The 21,961-nt window shown below is 49.8% G+C and overlaps 1 pseudogene across 1 annotated transcript in view; it reads right to left on the reverse strand.

Moving 5' to 3' along the window:
- LOC311200260 overlaps positions 1 to 21,961 on the reverse strand; it is a 53,035-nt pseudogene that overhangs the window by 28,787 nt on the left and 2,287 nt on the right. Inside the window, exons 6-8 of the transcript in view lie at positions 13,020 to 13,140; positions 12,790 to 12,883; positions 9,515 to 9,588 (exon numbers count right to left, since the gene is read on the reverse strand). The product of the transcript in view is annotated as an uncharacterized misc_RNA (transcript). The remainder of the gene's footprint in view (positions 1 to 9,514; positions 9,589 to 12,789; positions 12,884 to 13,019; positions 13,141 to 21,961) is intronic.

Raw genomic sequence — 21,961 nt, forward strand, 5'->3', positions numbered from 1 at the left:
GAGAACAGGAGTTGGGTCCCAAACAAAAGAAGCATCTGTAAGACCCCTCTTCCTCAGAGGGGAAGAGAACTCAGAACCTTTATGGGAATGACGGGCTGGTGTCGGTTGTGGATTTACAGTCATGGATTAATAGCCAAGCCTCTGTATGAACTCTTGAAGTTAATTCTGTCTGACTGGTGTGGACAAAAGAGGCTCAGAACGTTTTTAATACAGTAAAAAAGGAACTCATGAGAGCTCCAGCCTTAGGGCTACCACACGTGACTAAACCCTTCTTGCTCTTCTCGCATGAGAAACAAGGAGTAGCCCTGGGAACCCTGGTTCAGCATTTAGGACCTTATAAAAGAGCGGTGGCAAACTTCTCTAAACAGCTGGATGAAGTGAGCAAGGGATGGCCAGGGTGTTTACAAGCAGGAGCTGCTGGGATTCTTAACATTGAAGAAACCCGGAAATTCACTTTAGGACAGAAGATAACAGCAATGGTCTCTCACACTGTCTGCTCTTCTGGAACAAAAGGGAAGTCATTGGCTTTCCCCATCCAGATTTCTGACATATCAAGCTATTCTTGTGGAGTCTGATTAAAGTAACTAACACTGTGAATCCAGCTGCTTTTCTCGGTGAAACTACAACCGAACCACTGGTACACAAAGGCTTGGAGACTATGGAAGCTGTGTATTCTAGCAGACCTGATTTGAAGGAAGAACCTTTAGAAGGTGCCCAAGATTCCTGGTTCACAGGCAGCAGTAGTTTCGTCCGACAAGGTATCCCTAAGGCTGGGTATGCAGTGACCACTACTGACCAGGTAAGAGAATCAAATCCTTTTCCTACTGGAACTTCAGCCCAAAAAGCAGAAATCAGTGCCCTCACCAGAGCACTGGAACTTGCAGCAGGAAAAAGGATAAATATATGGACAGAGTCCAAGAATGCTTTTGGAGTTGTGCTGCCCATGGAGCGATTTGGAAAGAACGTGGACTTTTAACAAGTCAAGGGAAACACATTAAGCATGCAGGAGAAATACTTCTCTTATTAGAAGCAGTACAACCACCAGCCAGGGTTGCCATTCTCCACTGTCGGGGACATACCAAAACTAACACTGATCCAGAAAAAGGTAACAGACTGGCCGATCATGAAGCTAAGCAGGCTGCAGAAAGGACATCTGGAAATCAAATTTTAACTCTGGTTTCAACCAGTAAAGACTATGAACTTGAATTATGTGATCAGGAAAATGTTAAATATTCTAAATCAGATCAGGAATTCATGTCAGAACTTAAAGTACCCTCTAAAGGATGGGCACTTTTAGAGGATGGAAGGATAATTATGCCCTCCAATCTCATTTGGAATTTGGTTAAGAAAGAACATGATGAAACCCATTGGGGAGCAGATACTTTATAGGAATATTTAAGTCAAAAGTGGATAGGGAAAAATATGTGCACAACTGTTCAACAGATCACACAGCAACGTGCAGTGTGCTGAAGAAATCATCCTAATACAGGGAATCGAATAAAATGGGGTACGATTGGAAAGGGAAATACTCCTGGAGAAACCTGGCCAATTGATTTGTCTGAACTCCAAAGAAAAGGGGGTTATCCATACCTGTTGGTACTGACAGATACTTTTACTGGATGGCCAGAAGCTTTCCCTTGCAGAACTAACAAAGCAAGAGAAGTAACTAAGGTACTGCTAAATGAAAGAATACCTCGATTTGGGGTCATTTCATCAGATGGAGGATCACACTTCTGTGTGCAGGGAGTACAGCAAGTGAGCAAGCTATTGGGAACTGACTGGCAACTACACACTCCTTACAGGCCACAAGCGAGTGGACAGGTGGAGAAGATGAACCATTTAATAAAACAGCAAATAGCTAAAATTTGCCAAGAAGCAAACTTGTATTGGTGTCAAGCATTACCCATAGCTCTGCTCAGGATACGTGTAAAGCCTAGAGCTAAAGAGAATCTAAGTCCTTTTGAAATGTTACATGGAAGCCCATATCACAGCAGATAGAAAGGAGAGGATCTAGATCAGTTAGGAGATTCTTATTTACAGAATTATATGATATCTCTAGGAAAACACTTGAAACAAATTAATAAGAAGAGTGTTTTGGAAACCAGAGCCAAAGGTTTAGACTACCCTATACACCCTTTTAATCCTGGAGATGGGGTTTTTATTAAAAATTTTTCAGCTGATCCTCTTCAGGGAAAGTGGGACGGCCCATAGCAGGTGCTGTTACCAACTGTCACAGCCACCACGGTGCGAGAGCGACCCACCTGGGTTCATCACTCCCGAGTAAAAAGAGCCCGACAGCTGCAGCGACACGCCTGAGAAGGTGAGTGGCTGTTACAGCTGTGGGGAATAAGTTATCCAGCCTGGAAAGGGCCACAGGCAGGATTTTAGCAACAACCCTTTCAAAGAGGCATAAAATAGGATGAGCCGAGGCTGGAGCATCTGCTGCAGTGGTGTCTTGACCATGGAGCTGGAGTCGAACCACACTCAGCGCTCAGCATCAACACCTGGCAAGGGGTGGGGGATCGATTATGGGATGCAGTCTGGAGGGGAGACAAGAAGGCAAAGAGACTGGTTGCTGCTTGGAGACTTGTGGGTTCTACTCCGGAGGACATAAAGGCGGAGCAGGCAGCCGCCTCGGGAGCTGTGAAAGCTCTGGCGGCAACGGCATGGCCTGCTGGGAAAGGGTTTGAGCCCCCAGCCCCAGCACCGCCCGGCCCCCCACCCCAAGACTACGGATACAAAGAAACACCGACTAAAGCACCGGTCAGTGTTGTCCCCACGGCACCTCCTGAGCCCATGGACACTGACAAGGAGCCTGTGCACATGGACAAAAGCCCTACGGAGACGGTCCAGAAGCCGCCTCGCTGCCATCAGACCAGGGACCCACTTGGTCTCTACACCCACCCCTCCTGCCTACGCCTCCCAAGGAACTCAACCATAAACCACTGTCTCCTGATGACCCAGAGACTCCAGAGAGACGGCTCGTCTGAGCCTGGGCACGTCAGGTGGCGTCAGAGCAGGAAAAACAGCCCCATCTGGGGATGTGGATTCCAAATGAAGGGAACTCAATTGCTGCTCAATCGCAGAAACTACCAGGGAAAATGTGGAAAGTGCTAAGAAATGTTGCTTTTGCAAACTGAAAAAGGCTTCTATTTTTTACTGACTTAGAGGACTCAGGCTGCCTCATCAGAAATCCTTTGTAGGGAATTTAGGATAGCACATAAAATAAGGGGGAACACTGTTCTCAAATAAGGGTTCAATTTGAGTACATAAGATACAGCTGATCCTGGACAATGAGATAAGGGCTTAAATCGTGACTGAGGACATGGGCTGGAACTTAAGGAAATCAGGCCCAACAAACAGGCTTCGACCATGCTAATTGATAATGGGGCACAAATTACCACATCCAGGCAAACAGGCAAAACAGGCAAAACAATGTGGGGTCTCGATACCACCTAAGAAATCTAATAATTTTGACCAGGGGTGGAATCGCCCATTAGTAAAGATACCAAACCTTTTCAGAGGCTACAAAATCAACATGCACATAACTGAAACCCGTATCGAGCTTTGACTTCCTTCAGCTCCAGGCCCATGTCCCTCTAACTCAGTTGCCTGAGAAGTAAAGATCAAGGCAAGCATCTGCAAGCTCACATGTAACTTCAAAGGGGCACAAGACAAAAAGGGATAACATAACACAGGACCCTGACAGACACGAAGGCGCCTTGGTTGAGCCGGTAGAATTTTGGAAAAAACAGGAAGGAGGTGAAAAGTTCAACCTGAGGAAGACTCCGAACCTTCATCGCTGAGACCCCCAACGACTACCAGCGTGAGACAGTGCGCAGACGCCGTTGGGAGGACTTTATGGAAATCACCTCTTGGAACTCATTCTAATCCGAAGCGGGACAGGCGATGAGTATGTATGGATGGGTGGCAGGGATATGGTATAAAAAGGCTGCAGGCTCTGACCAAAAGTGTGCCTGCTTTGTTGGGTCACCCGCTCTTGCAAGAACGTGTAATAAATTACTGCTTCACTGACGTGTCTACCGAGAGTCCTGGGTTTACCTTTGCCATTTCTAACGAAAAGCTAACCCGGGAACGAGCGGGTGGGGGAGAAAGTTGACAGCGGGACGGGGGGGGGGGAGAGGTGGGAGCGTGGAAACGGCGCGGCGCCCGGTCCTGGCGCCGCTGCGCAAGGGACGCGGCAGCCGCAGAGCCGCGGCCCCCAACACACACCCCCCCCCCCCAATCTCGGCCCCGCCGGGAGGAGGTCCTGGTGGCTCTGCGAGTGACGTCATCGCCGCAAGACATCGCTGCACCACACCCCCCCCCCCCATCCCCGCGGGGCGGAGGCGGCACCTCGCGTCTCGCAGCGTCGTTTGGCTGAGGAGACGGTTCGCAGCGTTTGTTCGCCTGTGCTGCAGGGTCAGGGATGCGCTTATCCCCAGAGAGCAGGGCTGGGGACAGAGCGAAAGGGGCTCTGAGAGCCGCCAGTGACAGGGGGCAGCTCCCGGGAAACACTGACCCTGGGAACAGAAACCCCGCTGGGGCTGATCAGGGGCTGTGACCCGCACAGCCACTTGCCCACCGACACGATCCAACACGGGAGCCACTGGCTAAGGGACACATCCCGCCTGCCACAAGGCCCTGGAACACGCCTCTTGGTGCCATTCCTGGAAAGGACGGGAGATGGCGCTGGGAGCACGAGTTAAGGAAAGTCCCTCCAGGGATGGGAGAGCTGGGAGCTTGGCAGCCCGGGCTGACCCCTCCAGACAGCAGACCTAAAAACGGGGGCGTTTTCATCACTGAGCTCAAAGATTGTTTTTTCACTATTCCTCTACACCCTGATGATTAGGAAAAATTGCCTTTTCAGTCCCTGCTACAAACAAAAATGAACCCATGGAGAGGAATCATTGGGTGGTGCTCCCACAAGGCACGAAACATTCACCCACTGTGTGCCAGGCTCATGTACCCTGGGCACTGGCTCCAGTACGAAAAGCCCATCCTGACCTCATCTTCTCTCATGACATGGAGGAGAGGCTGATTGCAGGAAAAAACTTGAGCATTGACAGTTGGATTCATGAGTTCACAGGGCATTTGAAAAGCAAGGGGTTACAGATTGCTCCAGAGAAGATTCAAAAGAAGCCAGTGTGGAAATATCTGGGGTGGCAGATTGATAAAAGTACCGTAACACCCCAAAAGATTGAGATCCCAGCTGAGGTCAGCATGGTAAATGATGTTCAAAAGCTGCTCGGAGATATTAACTGGGTTAGACCATTGTCTGGCATTACAAATAGGGAACTGGAACCTTTAGTGGCATTGCTGAAGGGAGGAGGTGGTGCAGGAGCACCCAGAATCCTGTCAGAAGCAGCTGAAAAGGCCCTGGAAGTTATTAATACCCATCGATAGGATCCTGACTGGGACATAGGAGTCACAGTCATTAATCAAACAGAGCATGTGTTTGCTATTATAATGCAGGGGACTAATGACAAAGATCCCTTAAGGCTGTTAGAATGGGTGTTTTTGCCAATGCAGCCAAAGGGAACTGTGACTCTGTGTTTGGAGGCGACAGCCCAGGTCAGTGTAAAAAGCCTTGAGGAACAGCACTGCCCTGCAAATAGCTTTATTAGACTATGCAGGGGAAGTGAAAGTGCATTACCCACCACACAGAGTCTCTACAGTACCACAGAACTGTCAAACAGAAGAAAAGCCCTTGTTGTCTGGGCGTCCGGTTCGGGGTGTTACAGTATTTACTGATGGGGGAGGCAGAACTCAGAAGGCTGCAATGACAGGGCAAGAGAATGGAGAATGGCAGCATTTGATATTAAAAGGAGCCCCAGCCTCAGCTCAGCAGTTGGAGCTGCAGGCGGCTGTACAAGTGTTTGACAAGTGGAAAGCTGAACCGGTTCATACAGTCTGTGACTCCCTGTGTGTGGTGGGAATAGTGACCCGCATGGAACGGGCACTATTGAAAGGGGTTTCAGACCAGAGATTGTACAGGTTGGTTAAGGAATTCTGGCTCCTCCTGTCTAACCGACAGCATCAGTACTTTATTACCCATATTTGCAGCCCCACTGCACTAACTCAAGGTCTGGCAGAAGGCGATGAGAGAGCAGACAGGTTGGCAGCACCAGCGTGGGCTGCTCCCTCAGCAGAGCGCTGTGCACAGGCTCGGACATCACATGAATCCTTTCATCAGTCTGCCAGGGTGCTTCAGCGACAACACCACCTGTCAGTTGCTGAGGCTAAAGGGATTGTACAGTCGTGCCTGGACTGCCAGCAGTTCACCAGTGGCCTTGCCCCTGGTGTCAGTCCTCGTGGCACAGGCCCACTAGAAGCCTGGCAAGTGGACGTTACCCACCTCCCAGAATTTGGAGGGCAAAAGTATGTCCGTGTTTGTCTAGATCCCTTTTCTCTGGCAATGTGGGGCAACTGCACAAAGGGGGATCTAGTAAACATGTCCAACGCCACGTGCGCTCTGCCACAGCAGCACTTGGGGTACCCCCTGAAATCAGACCCGACAGTGGCCCAGGATATACAGCACAGGCAACACAAACCTTCTGCCAGCTCTGGGGCATTCCCCATGTCAGGAATCAAACTCTCAAGCATTTGCTTCACAAACAAAAAGGGGGAGGGAAGGACATCTCCCCAGCTGGTGGACTAAACAAAGCTCTTTCTGTTTTGAACTGTTTAAGTCTGCCATAGGACAGTTTGGCACCTCCAATGCTGAAACATGGAGTAGGTTTAAAAGGAGATTTGGAAGCGATCAAAGAAAGTCAGTGTCAGGTGTTAGGAAGAAATGAAGCTACAGGTACTAACTTGGGGAAGGAGATCTGCCTGTGTCATTACAGATATGGGAACCAAGTGGGGAGCAGCCAAGTGGATAAAGCTGTGCATCCAGAAGAAAGCAAGCCTGCAGGAACCAGGAACAGATCCTGACCCCAGGAACTGAAGTCAAGTGTTCCAACTGCAGCCATGGTGGACTCAAGTTTTGTTATGGGACATACTGAACTATTTAACAGTCTTTAAAATACACCTGAAAATTAGTGAAACAGTGACTTCCCCACAGCCTAAGATCACTGACAATAATGGCTGCCTGTACCAGAAGAGAAGCTGTTGTTACCTACACCCAGATACTCCTGACTGGCAAAGCAAACAAATACAACAGCAAAGGTAGCCAAGGCACTTGGCCACGGATGTGGATTCTGTGAGACCTGCCACCTCACAGAATCCTGCAGCAACTGATCTGTTCCTGGCTCACGGACACAGCTGTCAAGATTCTGATGGCACGTGCTGCAGGAATCTGTCTGACCACTCTCAGTCCATTCATGCCAGCATTCAGAAATTAACAGATCAAACACAAAAGATACAACAAGAAAAAGGATTCTTTGCACTGGACAATTGGTTTCCTGAGTGGGGAATGTCAGGATGGGGATTATTGTCAATGGCCAAAACCGGATTGCTGGTTTTAGCAGTCATAGTGGTTGTCTTACTCTTCCTGCCATGTTTGTTCAGCTTTCTGCAAAGGGCCCTGCAGAAACCTCTGCAGGCAGGTTTGGTAACACAAATACAAAAAGGGGGAATTGTTGGAGAGGACAGCAGGCTTGCCAGCAGCCTAGTTCTCTTCTCCCAAGACTTAGGCCCTGACAATATTCTTCTGTTCCCATGAGAGAGGAAAAGTTACTCACGCTGAGAGGATCCTAATAATCACATTCTCAAAACACAGCGGCATTGATGACAGGGGCACAGGCTGCCCTAGACCAAGAAGCAGTTATGGGAAGGTACTTGGGAGTAACGGAACATGTTAAGAACCAGCCATAAGAACATGGTCAAAACCAGCAGGTGTGTGGATGCTTTTAGGCATCAAAGGTAAAGTAACGACATTCAGCTATAAGACAGGGTTATCAGAGCTCCTTATAATCACTGACCAATCAGTACGATGTGAACAGGATGTGTAACCCATTAGCAGGTTTTAGCTTGCCACCTTTGCAGTAATAAAGGTCTATAATCTGTGGGATCTCACCCAATAAAATGGCTTCACCTAAAACTCCTATCGAATTGCGTGTTGCTCTCTGCCCATCCCCACAGAACACGTACTTTAGGATACCTAATTCCTGAATATTTAATCACTCACATCCTCCACCAGGAACTTCCCTCGGGGGAAAATATATAAAAGGGGAATAAATCCCCTAATAGTATGGCCAACTGCTTCTCATGACTGTGCAAGGGCATTCCTCCCAGAGCTTGGAGTAAGTGAACTGGAAAAAGCTGTAGTTAATATATCTGCTAGCATGGAGTTACTCCAAAGGGACACAATTGCAATTACAAGTTTCCTCCTTCAGTAACGTAGTTAGACACAATCAGATGGCCATAGACCTGCCACTGGCCAAAGAAAAAGGTGTGTGCATGGTAATACATCAAAGCTATTGTGCATACATAAATCAGAAAAAGAAATTGAAACAGATTTAAATAACATGTGGAAGCAAACAAAGATTCTTTACCAAGTAACTCAAGATGATACACCATGGGGATTTAAAGTAGTCTGGAATCAGCTCACGTCCTGGCTCCCAAACTTTGCCAGGCTCAAACAAATTTTCACATTTGTTATTTTGAGAAGTATTTTACTTTTACTTTCTTCTGTGGGGATTCCATGTTCTTTGTGGTGTTATAAACAGACCAGTATAACATACAGGGATTGGAGAAGAAATAAAATTCCTTTTCATTAACCAAGCTGACAGTCTCACCTGAGCAACTGAAACAGATTTCACTTTGTACTCCAGGCCATTTAACATCATTTCACAAGAAGTGTGTTTGGCTTATTTTGGGGGGCTTGCGATTGTTGTAATGTAGTCTTCAATACAAGTTTAAATATCCAGCTGCTCTGTTTTGTAGGGTAACTGCCAGATCAACAGACTAAATCAAGTCCCAATCAAGCCCCACTATTCAGCTGCCTAAGCAGTGAGATATATGCAAGCATTTGATGGTCCACATTTGGCTTCACTGGACCCAGACAAAACAGATAGGCAACAGTTAAGGGCTATGTAAGGTAACTTAGTAAGTCCATAAATATTAATGGAAAGCAGGAACCTGCCAGAAATGCAGCATGTGAAGAAGGCGCCTTGGTTGAGCCTGTAAACCTTGGAAACACCTAATCCATAGATAAACAGGGGAGGGATTTCGGATGGGAATATGGTATAAAAATGCTGTAAACTCTGACCACAGGTCTGCCTACTTTGCTCGGTCACCCTCTCTTGCAGGAAGGTATAATAAATTACTGCTTCACTAGTATGTCACTGCGAGTCCTTTCTTAGGACCTTTGGCATTTCTAACAAAGGGGAGTGAGCAAGCGGCGTGGTGGGCATTTGGACTTTGGTAGGGCAAAACCTCCACACACACCACCTTAACCCCACCCAAAGCAGTGGAATTCATTCCAAGCTGCACACCCTTCTGCAGTTTCAGACCCCCCACAGTTTCCCAAGGGACACCAAACCCCAGAAGAACCAGGGCTGTGAAATACCTCTGTCATGGGCGGCACCTGATTGCAGCTGCTGTGGTTCCTGCCCGTCAGGATGTTCTGCAACTGGCTGAGGGCTGAGGAAAGAACACACAGAACAGGGATTTACAACCACAGCTGAGCTTCCCACAAGCAAACTTCCAAAGCTAGTTGCTGTAGTTCCCCTTCCAAGTTGATTGGGATCATCTCAGACACACACAGAGCCACGGCAGAGCATCCCCTGCCTCTCCCAGCCAAGGTACCGCGAATTCTCCTGCCACACTGGGATAATTCCCTTCTGAGAGCTCCGTGCAAGGACTCACACAGAGGACCTGGGAACACCTGTGGCACCTTACAGCCCGTCCCAGCCAGATGACCTGGAAAAACTCTTTGCAGCGGAAGCACACACAGACACACACAGACACACACAGACACACACAGACACACACACACACAGACACACAGACACACACACACAGACACACACACACAGACACACACACACAGACACACAGACACACACACACAGACACAGACACACACACAGACACACACAGACACACACAGACACACACAGACACACACAGACACACACACACAGACACACACAGACACACACACACAGACACACACATACAGACACACACACACACACACAGACACACACACAGACACACACACACACACACAGACACACACACACACAGACACACACACAGACACACACACAGACACACACACAGACACACACACACACAGAGACACACACACAGAGACACACACACACACACAGACACACAGACACACACACACAGAGACACAGACACACACAGAGACACACACAGACACACACACAAACACAAACACACAGACACACACAGACACACACGCACACACTCACACAGACACACACAGACACACACACACAGACACACACACACACAGACACAGACACACACACACACACACACAGACACACACACACAGACACACACACACAGACACACACACACAGACACACACACACACAGACACACACACAGACACACAGACACACACACAGACACACACAGACACACACAGACACACACAGACACACACAGACACACACAGACACAGACACACACAGACACAGACACACACAGACACAGACACAGACACACACACAGACACACACACAGACACACAGACACACACACAGACACACACAGACACACACACAGACACAGACACACACACAGACACACACACACAGACACAGACACACACAGACACAGACACACACACAGACACACACACAGACACACACACAGACACACACACAGACACAGACACACACACAGACACAGACACACACAGACACAGACACACACACAGACACACACACACACAGACACACACACAGACACAGACACACACAGACACACACACAGACACAGACACACACACACAGACACACACAGACACACACACACAGACACACACACACAGACACAGACTCACACACACACACACTCACACAGAGACACACACAGACTCACAGACACAGACTCACACAGACACAGACTCACAGACACACACAGACACACACACAGACACACACACACACAGACACACACACACACAGACTCACACACACACAGACTCACACACACTCACACAGACACACACACACTCACACAGACACACACACAGACTCACACACACACAGACAGACACACACACACTCACACAGACACACACACAGACACACACACACACTCACACAGACACACACAGACTCTCACACACACACACAGACACACACACACACAGACACACACTCACACACACACAGACTCACACAGACACACACAGACACACACAGACACACACAGACACACACACACACGCTCACACACACACTCACACAGACTCACACACACACACACTCACACAGAGACACACACAGACTCACACACACAGACACACACACACACAGACTCACACACAGACACACACACAGACACACACACACTCACACAGACACACACACAGACACACACAGACTCTCACACACACACACAGACACACACACACACAGACACACACACACACAGACACACACACACACAGACACACACTCACACACACACAGACACACACAGACACACACACACACACACACACACACACACACACACAGACACACACACACACACTCACACACACACAGACACACACAGACTCACACAGACACACACAGACACACACACACAGACACACAGACACACACACAGACACACACACAGACACACACACAGACACCCCTCTGCTCCTGCCCCACACACACTCCCAGGTCCCGTTTCTTTTCAAACTCCCGCTTCACAGACAGAACAGCCAACCGGCTGGGGAGGGGGGCGGGTTTGCCAGGGGCGTTTTCGGGGCGGGGGGACACCCAGCTCCGCTCCGCCCTGGGCTCTAACGCCGAGGAGAGGCGGCCGAGGCGCCGCGCTCCGGGCTGGCTCGGAGGGGAGTGGGGGGACAGGTCCCACAGGCCGCACCCCGAGAGGCCGCGGGGACTCGGGACGGGACGAGGCTCTCAGTGGCCGTACAGTGTCGGGGCGGCTCCCTGACTTGGGGGGCGGCCCCTTGAGCGGCGGCGAGGCCGCAGACGGCTCGGGGGGCGCCGAGGACCCCCAGCAGCCATTGGTACACGGGCCCCGGCAGCCTGCGGTGGAAACGCGCCCATCCCGTGCGACGCCCGGCACGGCCCTGCCGCCCCTCCCACGACCCTGCGGAGCAGCCCCTCCATTGCCTCCTACAGCTGCCTGTCAGGGGAGGGAGAGCCCAGAGAACCCAAGGGGCGGGGCCAGGGGCGGTCACGCTGCTCCCCCTCCCGCGGGTGGGGCCTCCCTCGCCAGCGCCGGGCTGGGTGGGCTGGGCCGTGTCCACCCCCCCTCCCCCGGCTCTGCCTCCTGCTTCCCGGCCGGCCGGCCCCTCCTCCGGCTGGGCGGGACGCTTCCCTCTTCCCCCGCCTTCGGAAAGCCCCGGGCGAGGGTTCGGCGGGGAGCTCGGCGGCGAGCAGCCGCCGCCCGGGCCGTGCGTGGGCGCTGCGGGAGCTGCTGAGCTCTCCCCGGCGGTGCCGGAGGAGAGGGGCGGCTCTCTCCTCTCTCTCTCCGCCCCCAAAACGCAGGCTCCGTGGCCCGGGGGACGCAGGTGGGTGTGACCGGCCAGTGGCCAGGCCCCTGGGCAGGTTCCCCCTCCGGTCTCCTCCCCCCAGCTCAGCGGGTGGGAGGACGGAGGCTCCCGGGGCTTACCGAGCCCTTTGCTCAGCGCTCTCCCGGCGCTCGGGGCCGGTCTCCTCTCCCGCTCCCGCAGCACCGACCGGCTCAGCCATGGCCGAAGGCTCGACTGAGCGAGAGCGGCGGGTGGGCAGGACGCGTGTCCCGGGAAACGGAGCGGGGAGTTCGAAAGCGTTTAACGGCCCCGCCCGGGACTGGCCGGACCGGCTGCCCGGGCAACGGCGACGCGCAACCGGCCGCCGAACCCGCCGGAAATTGACGAACCCGCCGGGAATTGCCGAACGCACTGAACGGGAATTGCCGAACCCACCGGCCGGGAACGGCCGAACCCAGCCAGGGGCCTTCTCGGCGCGGGGGCACCAGGAGCTGCAGAACGGAGGGAGGGGGGGAAAGAATTAAAAAAGGAGCTCAGGAGCTCAGCGTGTGGAGCGAACGTTTGTGATCTGGGTACAGAGCAAACTGCACAGGCTGCTCCCACAGCACTGGCACGTTTGATGGGGGGGGGGGGGAGCGTATAAGAGTCAGTTCAATCACTGGGCACTGCAAGATGCTCGGAGGGAAAGCTGATAAGGAGAACGAAATAAGTGACAGCAAGGGTGTGACTTGTGAGCCCAGCATCCCAAGGAAGGTGGACCTGTCAGTGATAAGGAGTGTTAGAAATGCCAGTGGTCCTAAAGAAAGGACTTGAGGCAGACACGTTAGTGAAACAGTCATTTATTACACATTCTTGCAAGAGCGGGTGACCTAACACAGTCGGCACACCGTTGGTCAGAGTTTGTAGCACTTTTATACCATATCCTCATCCAAAAATCATTAGGTTACCTCACACACCTGTACATATTCATAACCTGTCCCGCTTCATATTAAAATGAGTTCCAAGAAGTGATTTCCATCAACTCCTCCCAGCTGTGCCTGTGCACTGCTGTTTGGTGGTGGTCGTTGAGGGTCATGGGGATGAAGTCGGATGGCTCCTCTTCGTCACCGCAAGTAACCTTCTGTCTTGCGCAGACTCAGTTACCCCTTGACTCTGATCTAAACTACAAGTTTGGTTTCAGCAGGTTTTGTGTACCTTCAAGGACAAGGGGGAGCTTGAACTAGTGACAATGAAATGCTTTGCCTGCATTTGTGACCAATTAGAGACAGGCAAGGAATTCATGAACAGATAAGGAGGAGGGGGGTACAGGAACTTGTCAAAGAAGTCATTTTATATCCACAGAGCACATAGTCCTTGAGTGTGTATTTTACTTAAAATATGGTATTAGACTCAAACTTATGTCCCAATTGGTGTTTCTTCTTTATCAGTGAGGCAGAGTTGCTCAAGCGAGGCATTGTTTATGGGAGGTCACCACTGTGGCACTTCAAGCTATCCTGTTAGCACGCCTTCCTTAACCCTTTACAAGGGTCTTAATGCAATATTTCAGCAATGTTGAGACATAAGTCCACAGCTTTCCCACCCCATCACCCATTACTTAGCAAATTAAGCTTTAGGTGGGTCTCCAGGCCTGGTCAAAACCGGCTGGAGTCTTCTTTTTTGTCATGCGCCATTATTATGGCAGAACTACTGTGTTCACTGGGTTCACACATGCGTGAGCTTCCTTTTCTAGTAGTTTCTGTGTGGAGGTGGTGAGGGAAAACTGCGCATGCGCATTTCCAAAAGCACACAGTTAGGTGAACAAGCACTGGAGCAGCAGAAAATGGCTGGTGTTGGAGAAGACGAGACCTCAAATCCCTCCCCCTGACCCTCGTCCGTTAACTCCAGGAGTGGTAAGGTTTCCTTTCTACAGCACTATAGCCAGGCAGTAGGGACAATGTCCTTGCTATGGCTATAGTGGTGTATTGTTGTTCCCTTTCCATTAGACTTTCAGGTCGTCACAGCCTACCCAACATGTGCGGTTTCACCTCCCGGAGGAACCAGAGAGGTGGGTGTTAGTGAGACTGAGAGGTCTCTTCAAACTCAGATAGTTGGTTTAGAAAGAATCAAGGTTTTCCTGTTCTGTTATTTCTTTACTTCTAGGCAGAGGACCCCTGCTTCTCGGCGCAGGGTTGCAGATGCCGTGGCGATGTGTGAACGATGCCGTGTGATAGAATTCTATGCACTGTTAGGAGCTCTTGTTATTTTGGTTTTGGTTTTGGTTGTGGCTGATTTCTATTGTTGCTACAGCTGTGTACACCAATAAAGTTCAGTTTTGTTCAGTTAACCAAGAGTTTCTATATATCCTAAATTCTTCTACAGAAAATACAGTAACCCTTTTCAATTTGCAAAAGCAACATTTCCCAGCATTTTCCACAAGCCTCATAAAGCTGCAACAGAAGTTTAACACTCTCTTTAGTATTTCCTATCCATATTTTAGTAAAGACATGGTTATTTACATAACCAGTTTAATCATCGGTATAAAGATTCAGTACAGCATGTTTTCAGCAAGGATCCATTCAGCACCCCACCTCTGATAAACCACTCAGATCAGAAGAGCCACACCTGCTCCTCCAGCTGCTTTTAATCCTTCTGCAGGCAGTATCCTCCCCTTTCCCAGGCCCCTGTGGGAAGGGCAGTGGGTGAGGCACCTGTCTTGCCTGGGGCAGTTCATTCTGCTTTGGGCTTCCAGTCAGAGGGGTCTGGTTTCTATGCTGAAGTTGAAGCATTTGAGTTGCTGCTGTTGTCTTGGTTCATGAATTTAAGGTAAGAGTTTTACAACTAGCTATGTGTGACCAGTATCTACCTAGTCAAAAGTACTTATGTAACTTTGCTCATGTTTGGTTTGTGTATTTTGCTTTGCCTTCTCAGGGTCTTTTTAAGGCAACGCAATCCTATATAGTCAGTTGTTGATGTTTTGCTTCTGGGTGCATAGCACCTTACCAGCATTCCTGGCTTTGCACAAGATGGACTGTTGGGGTTTTATTTCACCAGCTTTGCTCTTTAAACTGTAAGCCATTAACACCACTTCTGTTACTAGGTCTGGTGACAAGCTTATTTAGCTGGGGTTTGAGTAAGCCTTTTGCCTGCATATAGACTTTTAGCATTTCCTAATAAAGTAATGGGTATCAAAGGCAACTATCTTCCAGGTTACAGGCCAGTTTATGGCTTTTCCTCATTGTTCTCAGAGAACCGTGATCCTTCTAGAACCAGTACAGGTTGCAGCAGGTCCTTTGTTGACTGGAAGCACTGGGACTTTATTTCTCTTATGGCCTGTTACAGACTTCAGGCTTTGGTGGAAGGTGTTGTGTGCAGTACCTGAAGCGTGGCTCCATTCAGCTGATCCTGTCAGTGAAGATCTGACTGCTGGAAGGTGTTGTGTGCCATACCAGATGTGTGGCTCCATTCAGCAGATCCCGGCAGTGAAGATCTGACTGCTGGAAGGTGTTGTGTGCCATACCTGAAGGATGGCTCCGTTCAGCAGATCCTGTCAGTGAAGGTCTAACCACTTTTTCTTACATTTTACAGGTGGCACCTGAGGGTCGCCTCCCAGTTCGCAGACCTGCAGTGTGCATCTCTGTTCCTCCCAGGAAGGGATTTGGGATCCCTGGACTTCTCCATGCTAAGCTGAGGCAGCAGGAGAAAGGGCCCTTCTCCTCACTGAGAGATTTCTCCCACCTTGGGGTCATGTTGCTGCAGTGGTCTGTGTAGCCACACTCTGTGTACGTGTTTGGTGTGGAGCTGCTCTGCCCGAGGCCCCAGAGTTGGGGTGAGTTGGCACAGCAGTAAGAGTGAAGGGTCAGCATGTAGCTACACCCAGGTGGCCTCATCAAAGGGTTAGAGTTATTAGGGGGGTCAGGGGAGTCAGGGTTAGGGTTGTTAGGGTCATCAGAGTCAGGATTTAAGGTTAGGGTAAGGGTTAGGTTAGGGCTGATAGGGTTAGAACTGTTAGGGTTAGGGGTTAGGGCTATCAGGTTAGGGCCATTAGGGTAAGAGAATAGGGCCAGAGTTAGGCTTAGGGTTAAGGCCAGGCTTAGGGTTAAGGCCAGGCTTAGGGTTAGGGCCAGGTTAAGGGTTATGGTTAGGGCCAGGGTTAGGGTTAGAGCGATTAGGGTTAGGGTCAGGGTTAGGTCCATTATGGTTAGGGTTGTGGGCTCCTTGGAGAGGTTTCAGGCCAGCTATGTCTTTCGGTCCTGGCTCCTTTGGTTTGGGAGCTATTGCTGCACATTCGGCATGTTGGTCAGGGAGCGCTTCTCAGGCCACCAACTGCAACTATGTAGATAGCTCCAAGGTTCCCTGGTAAACGAAAGCCCTCAGAGCCACAATGCTAGGGGCTGTTTGTGGGCCGCCTGGGGAGCTTTCTGTCCAGCTATGTCTTTCGGTCCTGGCTCCTTTGTTTTGGGTGCTATTGCTGCACGTTCGGCTTGTTGGCCGGGGAGCGCTTCTCAGGCCGCGAACTGCAACTATGGAGATAGCTCCAAGGTTCCCTGGCAAACGAAAGCCCTCAGAGCCACAATGCTAGGGGCTGCTTGTGGGCCACCTGGGGAGCTTTCAGGCCAGCTAGGTCTTTCGGTCCTGGCTCCTTTGGTCTGGGAGCTATTGCTGGACGTTTGGCATGTTGGCTGGGGAGCCCTTCTCGGGCTGCGACCTGCAACTATGGAGATAGCTCTGAGGTTCCCTGGCAAGAATTTGAGGTTTGGATGCAATTGTTGATGTTTCAAGTCAAATGTTGGAGGTTTTGAGACAAGAATTTGAGATTTAGATCAAAAATTTGACTTTTTGGGTCAAGAATTTGACGTTCTGGGGAAATAATTGTTGATGATTTGGACCAAGAAGTTAATTTTTTGGTCAAGAATTTGATGGTTATTGCAAAATTTTTATGTTTTGTTCATGATTTTGAGGTTTTCGTCAGGAATTTTATGTTTGGGTCAAGAATTTGAGGGTTTGGGTCAAGAATTTGAGGGTTTGGGTCAGGAATTTGATGGAGTTTTTTTCTTATATTTGATGTTTGGGTCACAAATTGGAGGGTTTGGAGCAAGAATTTGAGGTTTGGGTCCAGAATTCAAGGTTTGGCTCCAAATGTTGATGTTTCAGAGTGAACGTTGGAGGTTTTGAGGCAAGAATTTGAGATTTAGAGTAAGGATCTGATAGTTTGAGTCAGGAATTTGAGGTCTGGGCCAAGAATATGATGTTTATGTGATACAATTTTTGATGTTTTGGGCCAGGAATTTGATGTTTTGAGTCAAGGATTTGATATTTGTGGCAAAATTTTGAGGTTTTGGGTGAAGAATTTGGGGGCTTGGGTCAGGAATTTGATGTGTTTTTTTCTAGGATTTGATGTTTGTGTCAAAAATTGGAAGGTTTGCAGCAAGAATTTGAGGTTTGGGTCCACAGTTCGAGGTTTGGGTCCGAATTTTGTTGTTTTGGGCCAAGAAGCTGATGTTTTGAGTCAAGGAATTGATGTTTGGGGCAAATTTTGATGTTTTGGGTCAAGAACTAAATGTTTTTGTCAAGAATTGGATGATGGGGCAAAAATTTGAGGTTTTGGGTGAAGAACTTGATGGTTTGGGGAAAGAATTTTTGATGATTTGGGCCAAGAAGTCAATGTTTTGGTGCAGGAATTTGATGTTTAGGGAAAATTTTCAGGTTTTGGTCATGAATTCGCAATAAGAAAGCAGGTCAGCATATGTTACGCAAGGTAAGATGCCACCGGTGTCTGTATGACTAGCTTATCCATTTCGGTCTGTAATTTTTTTGTCTGAAGTCTCAAAGTGCCAAGCAAAGGCAGATGTCAGCACTGGCGGTGACCTTGGCCAGGTGAGCTGAGACTAGCGGCCTAAAGCAGCAATCACTTTCTCAGGGGCGACTGTGTCTGTAAAGTTCTAACCATCTCTTTTGCTTTACAGGAGATACCCGAGGCTTGACACAGCAAAGCGTCCCAGTAAGCAGACATCCAGTAGACATTTTATCCTGTCACGAAAGGATTTTAGATCTCTGGACTCCTCAAAGTTAAGTAGAAGGAGCCAGAGAAGAGAGCAAAAATGGGAGGGGTGGGGGAGGCTGGGTAATGCTGCACAGGTAGGAGCGGGTCACTTGTCAGCACAATGCCAGGGTGTGCCAGGCAGGGTAGCTCCATCCCATGTCTGTCTGTCCGCTTGTTGTTTGGTGTGTCTTCTGTGTCTTAGTCCTTCTCTGGGTGTCAGCATCCTCTTTGCACTGAAAGGGGCACAGCGTGCCTCTCGGGCATAGTCTCTAGGGTCTCGAATGCCCATGCTTGCTCATCAGCATAGCGCCCACGTGGCTCCTCTTGGTTTGCCTCGCAAGGTCACAGCACGGTTTGTCCTCGCATCTTGGAAGTTTCCAGTCAGTCCTCTCTTGTGGCATCATTGCAGGCTCTGCTGGGAGTTCTGCTCTCCAGTCACCTATTTGTACGTCCCGAGGCTTTTTCCTTGCATCTTTCCATCGTTAGGTCTTGAAGGCGGTCTTCTTGTGCATCTGTCATCACAATTTTGACAGTAAGTTCTTCCAACGAGCCGTTACAGTCCCCTCTCTTCTGGGATTGCCATAGAGCTTCCTCCCGTCTGCTCTTGGTGGCATTGTTTGACAGTGTCACCTGTCTAGGAGCCCTTCTTGCTGACAGATTTTTGCCATCTTGGAGTCACATCGTCCACAGGGTTCTGCCTTGTGTCATTCTGTGTGCATGTCTGGCATGGAGCTGCTCTGCCCAGGGCTGTGGAGTCAGGGTGATGTGGCATAGCAGTAAGAGTCCAGGGTTAGCATGCAGGATTCTGCCCAGGAGGCCTTGGTAAAGGTAGTACCATCAGCAGGGTGTGCGGACCATCCTTTCTGTCCCGTTCCTGGGAGATGATGGGAGCTGCCTGGGTTGGAAAAAGCAGATGGGATTTTGCAGGGGTGTAAGACTGTGGGGCTCTGAGGTATGCCTGCTGGGTTTTTTTCTGTTTGTGTTTTAATGGCTGCTTGCAGTTAGACTCCAGACAGGGTTCCTAAATGGAAGAGAGAGGTCTGCAATGCTAAATGGAAGAGAGAGGTCTGCAATGGTGCAGCAATGAGTTGGCATCAGGGTGACTTGCTTAATAAATTGTTGAGTTTTTCAGACGGGGCCAGATGCCATACATACCAATGCAGTGACAGAGGAGTCGAGAGAAAGACCCCAAGGAGGTAGGTCAGCTGGTGGTGTCGGCATGATGAAATGCTCAGCAGCTCTGTGCCATCTTTAAGATTTGTGTGTGTGGCTGTTTCTCTTTTGAAGGTGCGAAGCGTGGAGAAAGGGGGCCATTTCCAGGGAAGGCAACTCAGCAATGGCTCGCCTGGCCTAACGGGCCAGTGTTGTGTTGCAGGTGAGTTGTAGGCATCCTTTGTTTGTTTTATAGCCCCGGCATGAACCTTGGCTCGGGCACCTGTAAATGGTGGAGGCTGCAAGCGATCAGTCACGTAAGGGAATGGGAGAGATAGGAACTGGTTTTGGGCAGTCTCTTGGCGTGTGGCCTTCTGCTTTGTTTCTTGCAGGCCCCATAGAGAGCATCGTTGGGACATAGCCACATGTCTGAGCACACTGAGAAGGTGAAGCGGTTGTCGTCTGTGTTGGTGTCTAATACCAAAGCATCACATGGCAGGTAGATGGAGCATTTGGCTCTGTATTTGCAGATGCTGCGCAGCCACCTTGCACCGTGTGCCTCTGTATAGGGGTGGTATAATGCATAGTGTGCCTCAATTCCATTCACCTTGCACCGTCTGCCTCTGTATCGTGCTTGACTTGCGCCTTCTGAGACAGGGGTTACTAAATGGAAGCGAGAGGTCTGCAATGGTGCAGCAATGAGTTGCTGTCTGGTTTGGTCATGGGATGGTGTAATCAATAGCACTGTTGTATCACGGGGCTGTGAGTTGCTATCTGGCTGTGGTTTTGGATTGTCTTGCATTGTATGACACTGTTTTGGGATGCACTCTTGGACTGGGCACTGTCTTTGTTACATATGTTTTTTGCCAGGCACTACCTGAAGGTTTGGATTCTTGCAGAAAAATCTGCAGCAAGTTTTCCCAGAGCGTAAATTTCAAAGAAAAGCAGGAGGTAGCATGCCTCAGGTAGTGAAGTGGTTTCCTAGGCTTTGGCCTTTGAGGTCTGACACTTTAGTGTCACAGTGATGAAGCTGTTTGAAGGGTGAGACCATGCCAAGCATGGCTGTAGACTTGGGGTGAGGGCCTGTTGTGGCAGCTGGAGGTGGGATGGCTCTGATGTAGGCAGGGGGAGGCTGTTAGTGAGTTAGTGTGGCTAACGACCCTGTGGGTGATGCTTTTGTTTCAAGTTTGCTCAAGCCTCAGGAATTAGATATTTAAGAATAAAAAGAACAGAGCCAAGGGATTTATCCCAGCCCCCCCCAGCTGGGTTTTTTTCCCCCATCCTGGCAGTCAGCAAGGCAACTGTTGTCACCTAAGTTTGGGCGCAGACAGTGCCTGGGTGGGGGTTGTAGCAGACAGGGCACTCTTTTTGGAGACCCCGGGGACCGGGTTCCTGAGGTGTGCTGTGCTGGTTGTGGGTTTTGGGGGTGTAGGGCTTATGTTGTCTTGGGTACAGTTTTATGGATTGGCACAGTCTTGGAGGAAGGTATGTTTTTTAAATGGTTACAGAGAGAGAGTGGTGGTAGTGTTGGTGGAATAGTGGGGAGAGAGCCTACAGGGCTGGCCTCCGGAGGACTGGAGTGTAGTATTGCTGGTCCTAATTGGGTTGTGACCTAGGAAGAATGTGTGATGGGTTTTGTATCACGCTGTGATTTGTGCTGTGATTTTCTCTGTTAGCTTAAATGTGGGCATAGTCGGCAACAAGGTGTCCTGGGGAGCAGAGGTGCTACATGTTTCTTGGGGGAAAAAATAAGAGTAAATAGGAGTTAGAAGCAAAATAGGTCTGTGTAAAGAGAAATAATGAGCCAAGTTTGAAAAAAGTACCATGCAAATCTGTACGTGTTGCTGGGCAAACAAAAGCCAGGACATACCTGGCCTGATAGGTCCCCAGGCAGCCTACAAACAGCCCCTGTGATCCAGGCTCTGAGGGCTTTAGTATGCCAGGCAACACTCCAACTAGCGCCCTAGGTGCTTTTCTCAGCCATAGCAGCTCTCCCTTGAAAACATGCCAAACGTACATCAATAGCTCCCAAACCAAAGGAGTCAGGAGTCAGCAGTAGTATTACTGCTATGCTGTAGCCAGCAGGTCAAAGGAGGTGATCCTCCCCCTCTACTCTGCCCTGGTCAGGCCCCACCTGGAGT

Source organism: Gallinula chloropus (genome assembly GCF_964237585.1).
Source record: "Gallinula chloropus genome assembly, chromosome: 23".
NCBI classification, from domain to species: Eukaryota; Metazoa; Chordata; class Aves; order Gruiformes; family Rallidae; genus Gallinula; species Gallinula chloropus.